The sequence below is a fragment of the Ictalurus punctatus genome, chromosome 14, assembly GCF_001660625.3.
Source record: "Ictalurus punctatus breed USDA103 chromosome 14, Coco_2.0, whole genome shotgun sequence".
NCBI classification, from domain to species: Eukaryota; Metazoa; Chordata; class Actinopteri; order Siluriformes; family Ictaluridae; genus Ictalurus; species Ictalurus punctatus.
This window is the reverse complement of record NC_030429.2, coordinates 28,291,288-28,307,796: the sequence shown is the minus strand read 5'-3', so window position 1 is coordinate 28,307,796 and position 16,509 is coordinate 28,291,288. Positions and strand designations below refer to the sequence as shown.

Below are 16,509 nucleotides of genomic sequence, written 5' to 3'. Positions count from 1 at the left end.
TTCAGCTGCAAGATATTTGAAGGGGTTTTTTTTGCATGTACTGCCTGCTTCAAATCCCCCCACAACATTTGAATAAGACTCAAATCTGGGCTTTGACTAGGCCGTTCCATAACCCTCCATTTCTTCTTTTTGAGCCATTACTTGGTGGATTTGTTCGTGTGCTTAGGATCATTATCCTGTTGAAAGTTTCTCTTTCAGTTCAGCTTAAACTTTTGGACAGATGGCCTCACATTATCTATAAGCACTCTTTGATATGATGCAAAATTTATAGGTGAATCAATGAATGCAAGCTGTTCAGTCATTGAGGCAGCGAAGCAAATCCAAACAATAACATTTCCACCATCATGCTTCACAGTTGGTTTGAGGTGTTTCTCCTGAAAAGCTGTCTTTGGTCTGTCCCAAACATGTCTGCTGTTACTGTGGCCAAACAACTCTATCTTTGATTCGTCTGTCCAGAGCGCATTATTCCAAAAGGTCTGGTCTTTGCATTTTTCCAGACATGCCTCCCATGAAGGTCAAACTTGTGCAATCTCTTTCTAATTGTAGAAGCATGCACTTTGACATCGACAGTTGCAAGACTTACTAGCAGATCCTGTGATGAAATTTTGGGGTTCTTCGTTGAACATGAGTACAGCTAAAAAGGTCTCATTTACCAACAAACACCATGCAAAACAATTCTGTGCAATTGTTATTTCGCCAATTCAAGCAGTTTTCTGCAAAAAAAAAAAAAGCACAAAAAACTCTGCAAATTGCATTGCAAATTTTGAAAAAAGCTGCAGCAAAAACACACATTTTTGGCCGCAACAATCACAAAAAAATGTCACAAATTACTGTACGGCCTGAACAAAGGAATAGAACATGAAAATCAAAACACACTCATTATGAAAATGCAACACAACATAACAGCAACAATACAAACAATACACACAGTGCTTCACAACCAAGAAGGGAAAACACAGAATATAAATAGGGATACTAATTAGGGGAATGTTCACCATCATGCCAACATTCTCCATCATACATCAAAATTCACCATCAACTACCAACATTCACCAACAATACCATCACACATCAACAATTACCATTAAACACTACATTCTCCATCAAACATCAACATTCTCAATTAAAACGGCAACATTCACCATCACACACCAACATTCACCAACAAATATGAACAACTTCATGGAAGTTAACAAAAATAAGCATCTACTCTCTCACCATGCGCTAAGCAGATTCAGCTCACAGTCCCTGCAACTGCAGCTCAGTCCCATGACCTGCAACTGTATTACTTTTCATTGTAACCTGCTGATAAAAGTCTAAATGATAGTATTTTTAAATACTCCTCCATGCTCAGGAGTCTCAGTTGTGGCTGGAGATAAGATTTGCTATGAATAAGCTGAGTGTGAAAGATGTGCAGAAGAGCAGTGTGAGGAAAGCCCACAGTACAGTCTCAGACCAACAATACCACAGCCGGTTCGTTACTACTGTAGTATCCAGCATCACTGCAACACAAGTGCAAACCTGCTGTTATATTATTATTTCCTGTGTTAGCACTATTCTGCTGGTATCCAGCTCACTATCTAATAAAAAGTATGATGAATATAATACAAGACCTTTCCTTTCTGGCTAGACAGTCTTTAATGCTAGTAGATTATAATAATAATAATAATAATAATAATAATAATAATAATAATTATTATTATTATTATTATTATTATTATTATTATTATTATTATTATTATTATATTAGTAGTATGATATTAACCTTTTTTATAGCGTACTTTTCATATACAGCTCAAACTCCTGTACAATCCTGCAGTAATAAAATGTAATCAAATGTGCATGGTTAAAATAAAAGATGATGTAAAAATAAAAGAACACAAACTGAGTGTAAAGAGACACAAAAAATACAAAAATGTAGAATAGAATGAAATAATTTTTTTATCATAAAATGTTTAAATAAATATAAAATAACAAACAATAAAAAAAAACAATAAAAAGTACTTTAAATTAAATGCCAAGTTAAATATATATGGTTGTGTACTTTAAAAGTTTATTTCATAGAAACTTTCATGCGGTAAATTATAGGAAAGAAAAAGTTATACAATTGAAGTTTAGGGTTATTTTGTAATAACCCTGAAAACATCACCAGTACATGACCAGTACATCACCAGTACATCGTGTGTATGCGAGTGATTTCTGGTGAAAAATAATATGTTCTGATTTACATGATGCAGAGCTGCCCTCTAGTGGTATAAGGGTGAAAATGCTCTAAGACTTCAGCAAGATTGCTTGTTTTAGAAAAGGATATTTAGCAGTATATGAGTGCAGTGTTGAGTCAGACACCAGACCATGCTCATCTGTCTGTTCCACCTGGATTGAAACATACCTGTCTATTCCAGCAACCTGGCATGGAGCAGAAGTGATCAGCAAAAAATAAAAAACGTTTTGAAGGTGTTGATTAATTTTCTATAACAGCAGCTCTGACAGTAGCGTAGCTGCAAATCACAGGTATATATTAATGCACTTGTTCTAATACCTTACCGTTTCTATAGCAACAGTTCATTCTAGTGATGGGGAGTTCGGATCATTTTACCGACTCGGATCTTTGAACCTCGTTCAGTAAAATGAACGAATCTTTTCTGACTCATTTTGTTCATTTCAGCAGAATATAATTAAAACCTTACATGTTAAATTCCCCAACACGTCTAGTACTTATGCAAACGTTGATCACATTTGGAATAAAAAATAAACTATAGGCGAATGCGGCCAAGGCCGAATTATGAGAAACAGAAATGATTCATTAATAGCTTAGCTGGGTCTTCAGGCTATGCAGTCTGTTAGGTCATGACACATTTGTCACGTCTGTTCCCCGGAAACAGAAATGATTAATTCACGTCTCGAGTCTTCGGTTTCGAGAAGTTCGTTCATCCTGTGACCGCCCCATAGGCTGAATGGAGTGCAGCTGTGACTTGATGAACGAACGACTCGAACCCAAAGACTCGAGACGTGAACTATTCATTTCTGTTTCCTGTACAGAACCTATGGGGATGTTATGGCGCATGCGCGGTCAAAAATGAACGAATCACTCTCTGAGACAACTCGTTGTTCCCGAGTTATATTAAAGATTCGTTCAAAATGAACAAATCGTTCATGAACGGCACATCACTAGTCGTTATAAGCATGAGGTAAAAAGTATCTGTCGGAAAATTCCTGTAGTATAAAAGGAATACAATATACACAATGTTTTATTACATACTTAATATTTTGTTGAGTATTCCAAAGCTCCCCCTCCCGGGAATAGTAAATGGACCAGTTATGTCCCTTATGGCCTTCCAATTCACTTACACCTGTTTCTCATTAAAGTTCCGGCTATTTATTGAACGTAAAGTAGTGGCTTCTCTTGTACAGCTTGAGCTTTAGTTTATATTTTGTAGCGGCCGCAATGGTTTGTATATCAGCTGAAGCATTTTTTGGTTTCCTTCTTGGATTTGTAAAATGTGCTACTAGACTGATGATGTACCGTACATTAATATATTATTTAGCCAAGTTTAACGTTAGCTTACTTGGGACCGACTTGCCGGCCGTTGTCATGGAAATGCAGCTATGGCTAGTCGCGAGCCCCAATGCCATAATTTCGGACCAATATAATGAGAGGGTTGCGCCGCGCGCGCTGATCTCTGCGGGCTTTTCCTGAGGTAAACAGTGGCTAACGTTCTGAGCTAACGGGAGAAACCAATTAGTAAACGGGTTTCTTAGCGAATAAAGGTCAAAGAAGTGTCTTCGGATATTCGCAAAGATTTATAACATCACAAATGCGAATGACTTAAAAGCGAGCCAGTTTAATAAGCTTATGTCGCTCATTTAAAAAAATTGTATAAAGTTCGCTAGCATGGTGATGTTTAGCTAGAGGGCTCACTGGGTGTTTGCTTTTATAGCTAATATTAGGGAGCAGGAGGATCTCCAGATCTACACACGCCTGTTTTAGTCTGTGTGTGATCAGCGTTTTTAAAATTAAGCACTTTGGATAATATTTAATATAGTTGTACATTCACCCAATAAGATATGTGTCCTTCAGTATGACTGGTGTTCATTCACCTTCATGTCATTTCTATAGACTTAAGTAACTGTTATGAGGAAGAACCTCAGACAGGAGACTCAACTTGATTTAACTGCTGAATCACCAGTTTGTGTCTCCCAGACAAGGAGACACTGTGATTTTGGGGAAATTGTGAATATTTTATGGGTTTCCTTTTTTTGTTGTCTGTTTCTGCACTTCTGATCAGTTCCAACCACACACTGACCACTGGTTGGCTTTGGCGTATGCAGATCTGTTAACTCTTGAGTTCTGGAATAAAAAATGTGATCTTGACCATGACATGATTGTTGGTGGGATGGTTTGATTATTTCTATAACTCCTGATTTCCCGTCTCTGGAGTTTACACATAATTGTGCAGAAAGGCTACAGTAACTCCGATAACCATTCTGTACAATTGTGGTGAGCAGAAAAGCATCTCAGATTGTACAACACATCGAAATTTGAGTTGGGATCATGGTTTTGAGTGTCCCACACTAGCTCCAGATTCTCATGAAAGCCGCATTTCCAAATACAGAATAAAACTTCTAAATCTGAAGAGAACATATCATTTACAGTTAAGTGTGATATACTAATCTCTTTATTTTATCATTTTTTATCAATACTTAGGGCCCCAATGTCAGTACGTTTTATTTTGTACACTTCTAAAATGGCTGCTGAGCACAGCACTCGGTCATGCATAACTCAAGAATGAAACCTTTTGATTGACTCCAATAAAAATGACACTAACCCAGTTTCTTCCTGGGGTTTTCGTTTCAAAAGGAAAAAAGAGCGAGTGGGTTTATAATGGTACGAGGGATTAAATGGATCATTTCACCACAAGATATGCAGATATTGTGTCTATGATGTACATAACCATTTCTTTTGTGAGCTATGTTGAAAAGGGGATTTTTATTAATGTTGTCCTTAAACAAGAATGCGTGTTAACTAGAGTCTATGATCATGTGCCGTCACTTAATCTTACAAATGGGGTCATGAGAGGGAGAAACTCACAATCTCCTCTTTTGTTTAATTCAGTTATTAAACAAATTAACATGAACATTGCTTTAACTATGAAGATTGATTCCGTGTGCTCCTATTTTGAAAAGTTACTGGAAGTTGCATTGAAACAAGCACATTTTAATTAAGCATGTACATGTTATTCTAGTCTTCTTGGCTATCTTGTTCTCTGTCATTTGATTTGAGGTTCTTGAATTTATATTTCTGTGTATCAAATAATACGTTGAACAAGTTGCATAATACAGTATGCTGTTCATTATAAAATACTGCTTATATTGCATGAGGTGTAATAAAGGTTTAAATCCCACACTCCTTCCGCTGAAAAAGAAGCGTCCTTCTCCTCGACAGGAATTTTAAAAATGCATGCTTTTTGTAAGCATGCTGTTTTCCAAGAGCTAATATATTAGCATGTTATCATGGGGAAAGCAGCAATGGCTGTGGTCAACAGCAAGCAAGAGCTAAAAGATTCCTCTTGATCCTTAGGTTTGGTTTACATTGAGCACTTCAGCCTTCTGGTAAGCTATGATGCTAACGCTGACTGAGTCATTACACTGATGCTAATACCACAAAAACGTTCACGTATCTGTGCTGAGTCGGTCAGTAGTACACTAAACTAGACGAAAACACAAACTGCTGCAATTAAGGCAGCCTTTCCTCTTTGATTCAAGGGACCCTTGAAGCAATTACAAATTAATTTTACAAATATTTGCCTCTGTTCCTATGTGCAGCTACACATGTAATCCAGGCAGCTTCTCTATTGATGTTGATTTTATATTCTTTTAAAGCTGTGTTGTATAAAATGGAACTTTGCAATACCTCTATAATCAGTGCTTCCTCCTTCTAGGATTTTCTGAAGAGGTCACGCCGTGACGTGTCAATCTTCTATCGATCACACGTCTTCACATGATACGAATTCGCAGGTCAGTTCACCACAGTGCAGTGACTGAGAAGTTCATAACTTCTGATGAGGGACTCTACGTGGTTGTGAATGCATGATTTAAAAAAAAATAATAATAATCTTTCATAGCAGTTGTTCAATCTTCTCGGCTGAGCAGCTGTTTGTTGAACTGCAATGCAGGCTTGAGCTGCTAGTGCTTTCATTTGTTTCTTCTACTCTGATGGACTGGATCACATATCAGTATATTTGTTTTTCATTGTTTGTGATGCATGTGAATCGGGTGAAATTGATATCCACATACTCGTGGATTTTTTGGGGGAACAGGTGTATTCATATTAAAGACAGATATTGGTCAGTTACTGTTAAAAATATGAACCAGATCCTCTTGCTGCAGTAAATAAAAGCTGTTGGATAAATTCAAAGAAGTAAAGTAAGCACACATGTAACTGTACAGCAGTTAATTCAAGACAACAATGCATGAAATTGTGTGTGTGTGTATGTGTGTGTGTGTGTGTGTGTGTATGTGTGTGTGTGTGTGTGTGTGCTGGTGTCTTGTTTCAGACAGCTGGATGCTTGCGTATGGATTTCTAGGAAATGGGGAACATGTGTCTGGTGCTAGACAGACAGACGGGAGACACAAGGGTGATGAATTAGCTGGATTAGTGTCTAATAAGGGTTGTAAAATAAACATTTCTTCTGCAGTTCCCTCACTTTTGGACCCTACAAACACAAGTTACTGTCTAGACAGACAATTTGAGGGGATTTTATCCCCTCAGGTTGTGACTGAGTTTAGTGTTTACTGTAAGAGTTCTGTACCAAGTCTAACAGGAAGGAAAATTTAATGTTCTCAGCTTCTCTAATGAATATAAATACCCAATTTAAAAATCTATCACTTGGTAAAACAGAAACTAGCATTACAGTAATCATGCTAACCCTAGAACTAGCATTATAATAAACAGTAGAGATGAAACAGAATGCAAATACCTTGTTAAGAATGAGTGCACAGTATAATGTGTTCTAATTGGATAAATATAGCAGAAATTAATATATTTATTTTTTCATTCATTTAAAGAAATAATTGCTCCAGAGGTGTGTATTGAGACTGCGTTCCCCGTGGGATGCAACAAAATAATATTTTTGCTCTCTGAGGGAGCTTTCATGCAGGTGTGAGGGACAAACCAAGATGAGGCAATGCATTTACAGTGTTCGTTCAGTCATTCTTAGTAACTGCATGGTCAGGCCCATGGTGTTTTTAAAAAAACAGGATACTAATAGAACACGGTCATTTACATAAATGCAGCTCACTATCGCATGTGTCTTTACTGACATGCAGACGCTGGGCTCCGTGCACCCCGTGATTTAAACAATCGTACACAAAGAAGCAAGCACCAAAAGAACAATTAATGTAAACATATCTGGATGATATGATGACAAATTAGCCAAAGCTTTTAATACATTAAGAGATATTTTTATATACTCCCCCAGATCTGTGTAATTTGTGTGTATATTTGAAATCTATTTTTATGTCTCAATTCCGTGATTCCATCCATGTTTTCTGCATCACAGACATCATAGAGCCCTGCATAATACAGAGAAACATGACTCAATTGAAAACAATTTTTCTGCTGAAACTGACATTGTGTCTAAGTCTTCCCATATTTCTGTGGTTTGGTCTTTCTGTAAAGCATAACATGTGCAGCCATCCATGATTTCATCGGCCAAAACAGAAAATAAACTTTTGCTACCAAGCCCACTTGGTTTTGGATTTAGCAATCGTGATTACTGGCTCCTCAACGATGCAGCCTCGGCCTTAACCTCCACTATTGTGAAAAGAGAGAATTGTCATTTCATTTGCATTCAACAATGATGTGTATGTTTGAAGATATTGTTGCTGGGCACAAATACACAAGTATTTTGTGGTGTTCTGATATTGTTCTAGCTAGATTCACACAAATTCTCTTTTGTTAGAACATTAAAAACTCAAGCTATTGCTCACTTGGATATTGAAGAGCAGTTGCAGTAGCACTCTACATATTTTTCTTCACCTGGTTGTGGTAATGTTATAGCAAATAACGATTTGTGCTATTGCCAGAGTTTGACAAGTCTCTTCTTGAGATCCTGAGTGGATGACGAATAGCTGGTAGACGTCACCATATTTGATATTCTTCTGTTGCTCATATTTGATGTTCTTTTGCACCTGCCTCCTCTCCCACAAGTTTCCTTTTGGACTCTCATTGCCTGTTTCTCGTTGCTGTAATGCTACTTGTTGTAGAGGTGCTCACACTGTGCAATTCATTACAGATAACAGCTCTCGGACTGAGAAAATTGCATCACTGAATGATGTGCACTACACAAGTAGTCGCCACAGAAGCACAATTTGTCTGACTGGGAAACCAAGCCTAAAATCCCACTCTGCTGGCATATTATGCAAAGCATTGTTGTAGCTTGTTACTGGGTAAATCTAGCGTGATGTTAGCTGGAATATCTTATTAAGACAAAGTTAGATATATTTTCTTAACATGCTTGACAATATTCTTTTTACAAGAAAGCGACTCATTACCCAGAAACAAGGCTTTCTTGATTTTCTTTTTTGCAGTGTAGTCCATGTGTGTTAAATGTTGTCCTTCTGCCAGAGTGACTAACTTGCAGGTGAAACAGTGTTCCTCTGGCAAGTTCCATTGTTTTCTGGCATTGAAAGTAGTGTTAGTCAACCTTTCCAAACTCAGAACTGTGGGAGGCTGTAAAACTCCCATTGCCTGTTTTCTCCAGACTCCCTCAACAATGCTGTGGTCAGAATTTCCCCAGTTTGCAAAGGGTGGTGACCTGTATGTCTCAGGATTGTGCTCCCGGAGGACGTTGTGGAATCGAAAGATGCCGTGGTGATATTAACCACTTTGTCTGGGTGGACCTAACACACTAACCCTGTTGTTAAGGATGCAAAATGCATTCTCTGTCACACTCCATGCCCTCAGACAGGTGGTGGTTTAGGATCCTCTGATCATGGTATGTCTGCCTGTATAGAGAGGCCTTCATGAGATCTCATCTTCTACAAACCTGTATAAGGCATCACAAAAGTGGAGTTGATCAGTGGTTCAAGAGGAAAATGGAGGCCCTGGTCCTTTGCATAAGTCAGAGTGTGCAAGCAATCCAGCACCTGGGGTTCCCCACCAGACCTGGGTAAACGGTGGTGGAAATGATCTTTGTATAATGTCAAGAGAGTCTGTGCTTATAATTGTAGTAAAAGCTGCCATTTTTTAGCTTTAGTTTGGATATGTAGTGTATGTATGTGCTTCCCATTCAGTATCTGCTGCCTACCATTGCTCTAACATTTTTATTTTGATATGTTTTTGCCCTATCTTTCAGCTTGCATGTAAATTAATGAAAACAGATGCAAAGTTACAGAACAAAAAAAAACACACACAGAACTCTGTAATCACTGGAGCTTAGGTTCAGTAAGTCATGAACTGGTACAAAGCAGCCCATGTCTCCGTAATGATTTTGGAAACAGCACTTGGTCCTTTACAGAATGCAGAGGGATTTAAAGGTTCACCTTAATTAGGAAAAGAAACAATAAACACACAGGTGAGACAGTGACATTATTTTGATATGAAGCCAGCTCAACAATCTTTTAATAGGTTTCAATATGCTAGTGGGCTTACTTTAACCAAACATTCACAAGCTGGGTTAATTAACATCACGCTGTGGGTTAATAACTTGCTGAGCCGGGCTGTGGGCCTCTACCTCTGAATTATACGCCAGCTGAAGAACTGGCCCTGAACAAAAATCAGGGTCGATCTTCTGACACAAAGGAGTCCAGTGTATTCAGTTCATTGACTGTAGGCAATTTTGAGTATAATACAGATTCTCCAAACTGGTGGGGACTAAATTCATCTTAATTAGTGATCACTTGAACATCTAGTGTGTAATTCTTTTTAAGATAGGACCTGGCAATGTAAGGGTTCTATACAAAAGTACCCTAGAACTGAATATACAAGTCCGTACAGGATCTCACAGAGTTTTTTGTGATTGCAAAAATGCTCGATTTTGTTGCGGCTGTTTTCAAAATTTGCGATGCAGTTTGCATAGTTTTTCGTGCTTTTATGCAGAAAACTACTCGAATTGCAATTGCGCCAAATAGTTTTGCAAGGTCTTTCACAGTGTTTGTTAGTAAATGAGCCCTTTAGCTGTGCTCATGTTCAACGTATTTGAATCGAAGTGGCTGACATCACATGACTCGTCCTTGCCCAAACCTGCGGAAAATCTGCTTCTTGGAATATTCCGGAGTTTCCTTGATTTTATGTTCATTTCTATTCAATTCAATTCAATTCAGTTGTATTTGTATAGCGCTTTTTACAATAGACATTGTCTCAAAGCAGCTTTACAGAAATATCAACACGGTGTACAGATATTAAAGGTGCGAATTTATCCCAACTGAGCAAGCCACTGAGTGGCGATGGTGGCAAGGAAAAACTCCCTAAGATGTTTTAAGAGGAAGAAACCTTGAGAGGAACCGGACTCAGAAGGGAACCCATCCTCATCTGGGTAACAACAGATAGTGTGAAAAAGTTCATTATGGATTTATATGAAGTCTGTATGGCGTTAGGAGCAGCCGTAGTCCCAGCAGTCTGGAATTAGAGAAGATTTGAGCTCCATCCAGAGACAGAAAGGATCTGGATCTCTAGTATCTCCATAAATTCGTGTGGGGCTCGGCGAAAGGAGAGAGGGAGAAAAAAGATAATTATGACTGCGAAGTAGTAGAACAAGATCTGAGATCGCAAAATCCTGGAGGGACTGATATACCATACAAATTCCTGCAAATCAAGAAAATTAAACTAGAAATTGAACAGGTGGAGTATGGGAAAATGTGCAATGTCTCAGGTGAGTTATCAGGTAAGTGGGGATCCCAATGCAGAGGATTTATTAAGAAACAAACAAAAAACTAAATACATAACAAAGTAGATCCCAGAGATTTGGGCCAAGCCAGCAAACAAGCCAAACTGGAAATAAGGCAGTAGTAACTCAGATAAGTGCACCATTAGTTACTTGCAAAACCAAAAAACACAAGAGGGTATACACTGCCCGACCCTAATATTGGCACCGTTGGTAAATATGAACAAAGAAGGCAGTGAAAAGTTTTTATTTTGTCTTTATTGTTTAACCTTTCAATCTTTTGTTCAAAACATTCACAAAAATACTCAGCTCTCATGGATAGCAAAAAAATGCAAACAACACAGGTTCGTCGAAAAAAATATCTTTGTTACATATAGGTGTGCAACAATTATTGGCACCCTTTTAGTCAATACTTGGTCAAGATAACAGCTCTGAGTCTTCTCCTATAACGCCTGATGAGGTTGGAGAATACATGGCGAGGGATCTGAGAGCGTTCATCCATACAGAATCTCTCCAGATCCTTCACATTTCAAGGTCCACACTGGTGGACTCTCCTCTTCAGTTCACCCCACAGGTTTTCTATGGGTTTCAAGTCAGGGGACTGGGATGGCCATGGCAGGAGTTAGTCTGCTAACCTGAAATCGTGCATGGTACACCCCTCTGGTCTACTTGCCAAGATGCTTTCTTTTAGTTATTCTGTCACGTCTTTGTGTCCTACTTTCTTATGAGCAGGAAAACTAATTCATCTGCTCTCATGCAATTCTGAATCCAGTTTATCATCCATCTTTTTGTGTGCTGTGTACAAAGTTATGCAGTGTGAGAAGTGCAATGATTCAGAAAGTTTGAAAGTTAAACAATTGAGTCACATGGTGGCATTGTTCATAGTTTTGTTTATTCACATACTTTCACATGTTCTGTCTCGCTCTGCCAACGGCTTAAATTTCACACCTGAATTTCTGGGAAATTTTACAATACACTGAAGATAGATATTGTGGTTTTTAGTTTGGAGGCTGGGGGGATCAGAGTGTTCACTCTAAACCGATAGAAACTATGAAAATGTCCCTACTGAACATTCACTACTCTCCCTGAACACAGCATTGTTTAATAAAAGTCAGACAAGCTCTGAGAGCATGGACAAATTAAAGCTGTTTGTTTGGCATGTTAACACTTCCTCAGTGTTGGAGAACGACCCCGGCAGAAAACAAGAATTGAGAGACAAATAACATCAATGTACTTCATGAAGCTCAATTTCAACACTTAGGCTTTTCCTTAATGAAAAAATATATATGGGGTAAAATAAGCTGGCACATGTTACAACTTTATAAACATGGTTTACGCATGGAAGTGTCTAATTTAAAGAATAAGTATCTATAACTCTGTTTGGACTGGGTTAGTTTTACAGGAGGAGTAATAGACTTTTTAATGGAGTATCTCAAGGACACACAGTGCTTGCTGTGTCCATGCTGACCCCCTGTCCACCACCAAAAACTCCTACAATGGGCATGTGAACATCAGAACTGGACCATGGAGCAATGGATGAAGGTGGTCTGATCTAATGAATCACTATTTGTGTGTGTGTGTGTGTGTGTGTGTGTGTGTGTGTGTGTGTGTGTGTGTGTCGCTTACCTGGGGAACAGACAGCACCAGGATGCACTATGGGAAGAAGACGAGTCGGTGGAGGAAGTGTGATGCTCTGGGCAATGTTCTGCTGGGAAACCTTGGGTCCTGCATACATGTGGATGTTACTTTGACACGTACCACCTACATAAACATTGCTTCAGACTCAGTTCCCTCTTTCAGCAGGATAACGCTCCCTGACACCTGCAAACATTGTTCAGGAACAGTTTGAGGAACATGACAGAGTTCAAGGTGTTGACTCGACCTCCAAATTCCCCAGATCTCAATTCGATCGAGCATCTGTGGGATATGATGGACAGGGAGGCCCCACCTCACAACTTACAGGACTTAAAGGATCTGCTGTTAACATCTCGGTGCCAGGTACCACAGCACAACTTCAGAGGTCTTGTGGAGTCCGTGGCTTGATGGGTCAGAGCTGTTTTGAAGGCACAAGGAGATGAGAACCTACACAATATTAGGCAGGCAGTTTTAATGTTATGGCTGATGGTTTATACATTGAAATAAGCTTTTTACAAATGCTGGCCAATATTGTTGGTCTATAAAATATTTTTTTTTTATTGCCAATTAATCAGTTAACCCTTGTGCGTCAATCAAAAATGGCGCACTTATATAGTGCTTTTATCCAAAGCTAAAAAAAAGTTACACATAGAGGACAAAAATTTCCATGTCCAAAAACTGTCCAGAAGGCTTGAAATATTTCACTTTGTGTGTAATGAATCTAAAATATATGAAAGTTCCACTTTTTGAATTAAATTATGGGGAAAAAATAACTTTTGCACGATATTCAAATTTTTTGAGATGCACCTGTATTTTTCCCCAGAGGCTAAACCTGATAAAATACTACACACTTCAGAATTTTTATTATTTTTTTAAATCGTTTTGAAACCTTGTCAACAAAATAAAAGCCTATGAACACAGAGCGCATGATTTTATGCTAAACGTCACAGGGATTAAATATTGCAGTTTGAACGGGTTTCAATGAGGACGTTTTTGTCCTTAAGGTCCTGAGTGGAACTGTTTTGTGTATCTAGTTTAAAATAGATTTATCAAAGCAAATGAGGGTGAAATATTAAAATTCCAATAAAAATACACACTTTTTGCAAAATTGATGCTTTTAGCAAAATTGTTTTTAAAAATAAATAAAAAGTCAAAAATGTCCATGAGGACACACAAGGGTTGATCTTTACAAACAAAATGTTCTCTAACTTCAAACCCACCATTTACCAGAAAAACTAAAGAGCATGTATGATATGCAGACAGTCTGACACACTCCTTGGCTTCACACTCCCTGGCTTCCAAAGTTACACAACATGAGTGGATTTTTTGGTGTAAGCACTTGCTGGAGACACAAGAAGTGAGACTGAGACCTAAAAACATATTTAGGTGTGTGCGTGTGTGTGCTGTTGCACTTTGGCACCACACTAGATGCTGGTTGGTCATGTTTTACCTGTTCATTGTTATTAAAATGTATTTGAACAAAGTTAATGTTAGTTAATGAGCAAGCCTGATGTGTATTGGTGTATTCCTAACATTTAGCTTAGCATGGTTACACTTGTATGTTGAAGTCATGAATAAAGGTGAGAAATTACCACTGAAATGTTGTTGAAAATGTTACACATTCTGAAATATGAAGTATTTTAGTGCTGATAAAAATGGTGCACAGTACTTGAATGAACAGTTTTAAAAATGGAAGTCCTGTAAAAAATGACCCTAAGACACTAGCTTAATCTATTTATTAATTTATTTCAGTCTGGATGGAAACTGAGACGTTGTTTAGTGCGTCTCTGGTGTCATCCTTAAAGAAAAAAAATTCAGTTCTTTAAAAGCTCTGGAATTGAATTTTGATTCATCAATATGAAGCATGACCATGATGCAGAAAATTCTTCCTACAACAAAGAGAAAGAAGAAAAACAGACATTAAAAAAAGAACAATTTTCTTATTTAAAAGAAACTGCATTAAACAGTAGAAAAGTGCTCCATAAGTCTATAGTAAAGTCAACTCCATCCTCACCTAACATGAAACAAGGTCAAGGGGAAGTGGAGTGAGAGACGCCAATAAAAATAAATAAATAAATAAATAAATAAACGGGTATTGTATATTAAAATGGTATTGGAATACAGGAAATACACTTTAGCTGAACTGAAGCGTAATCAGCATTGGGGGATATGAGAGATCGTAATCAGGGATTTGGTAAGCATTGCCTCAAAGAGCGCACAAGTGTATGAGTGTAAGTGTAGGGTAAGCAAGTGTAATGACAAATGTGAGTGGATTGGTATAAGTGTAATGTATTGGTATATGAGTATACAGATGAACAAGTGTACATATAGTATCTCACAAAAGTGAGTACACCCCTCACATTTGTGTAAATATTTGATTATATCTTTTAATGTGACACACTGAAGAAATGACACTGTGCTACAGTGTAAAGTAGTGTGTACAGCTTGTGTAACAGTGTAAATTTGCTGTCCCCTCAAAATAACTCAACACGCAGCCATTAATGTCTGAACCGCTGGCAACAAAAGTGAGCACACCCCTAAGTGAAAATGTCCACATTGGGCCCAAAGTGTCAATATTTTTTGTGGCCACCATTATTTTCCAGCACTGCCTTAACCCTCTTGGGCATGGAGTTCACCAGAGCTTCACAGGTTCCACTGGAGTCCTCTTCCACTCCTCCGTGATGACACCACGGAGCTGGTGGATGTTAGAGACCTTGTGCTCCTCCACCTTCCGTTTGAGGATGCCCCACAGATGCTCAATAGGGTTTAGGTCTGGAGACATGCTTGGCCAGTCCATCACCTTCACCCTCAGCTTCTTTAGCAAGGCAGTGGTCGCCTTGGAGGTGTGTTTGGGGTCAAGCATGTCTCCAGACCTAAACCCTATTGAGCATCTGTGGGGCATCCTCAAACGGAAGGTGGAGGAGCACAAGGTCTCTAACATCCACCAGCTCCGTGGTGTCATCACGGAGGAGTGGAAGAGGACTCCAGTGGAACCTGTGAAGCTCTGGTGAACTCCATGCCCAAGAGGGTTAAGGCAGTGCTGGAAAATAATGGTGGCCACAAAAAATATTGACACTTTGGGCCCAATTTGGACATTTTCACTTAGGGGTGTACTCACTTTTGTTGCCAGCAGTTTAGACATTAATGGCTGTGTGTTGAGTTATTTTGAGGGGACAGTAAATTTACACTGTTACACAAGCTGTACACTCACTACTTTACATTGTAGCAAAGTGTCATTTCTTCAGTGTTGTCACATGAAAAGATATCATCAAATATTTACAAACATGTGAGGGGTGTACTCACTTTTGTGAGATACTGTATGTATGAGTGTACTGCTGTACAGGTGAACAACTGTATGGGTGTAGCTGTATATGATTATACAGGTGTACAAGTGTATTGGTGAATGAGTGTAGCTGTATATGAGTGTCCATCTGTATGGGTGTAGCTGTATATGAGTGTCCACCCCTATGGGTGTAGCTGTATGAATGTACAGGTGTACATGTGTATTGGTGTAGCTGTATATGAGTGTACAGGTGTATGGGTGTAGCTGTATATTAATATGTTAGTTTACTAGTGAATCTTCTACAAGTGTTGTGGTGTGTGTATTCCGATACAAGCATACTGGTGAACAAGTGTATTCTTATGCGTTTGTACCAGTGTACTATTGTATTGTACGAGTGAGTGTAGTGGCATAGGAGCGTCCCGGTGTTTGTGTATATTAGGGCTGGAATGATTAGTCCAAATAATCAATAATGTGGAATATGAAAAATGATCAATGTGGATATTTAGAATCAATAACAGGAACATGTTATAATGGATGAGTGCGTATTCCTGGGTAGAATGTAATACCATAGTGAAGCCACTGGGGGCAGCAGTGCTCACATTGCCCTGTGTGTACAGTACTGTACGATAGAACTGTTTTAGGCCCAGCAGTTTTTAGTTTTAAAGGTGTGTGTGTGTGTGTGTGTGTGTGTGTGTGTGTGTGTGGGTG

General features: G+C 38.5%; 1 long non-coding RNA gene across 3 annotated transcripts; it reads left to right on the top strand.

Moving 5' to 3' along the window:
* The first annotated feature begins 3,175 nt into the window (after positions 1-3,175).
* On the top strand, positions 3,176-14,074 carry LOC108274903 (uncharacterized). Of its 3 annotated transcripts, none has more exons than XR_008397850.1 (3): positions 3,176-3,698; positions 5,940-6,015; positions 12,521-14,074. It is a non-coding gene; the product is annotated as an uncharacterized LOC108274903 (long non-coding RNA). The 3 variants fall into 3 exon arrangements; XR_008397851.1 differs by lacking the exon at positions 12,521-14,074 and adding an exon at positions 6,555-6,800 and having other exon boundaries at positions 3,176-3,448; XR_001814585.3 differs by lacking the exon at positions 12,521-14,074 and adding an exon at positions 6,555-6,800.
* The last annotated feature ends 2,435 nt before the right edge of the window (positions 14,075-16,509 follow it).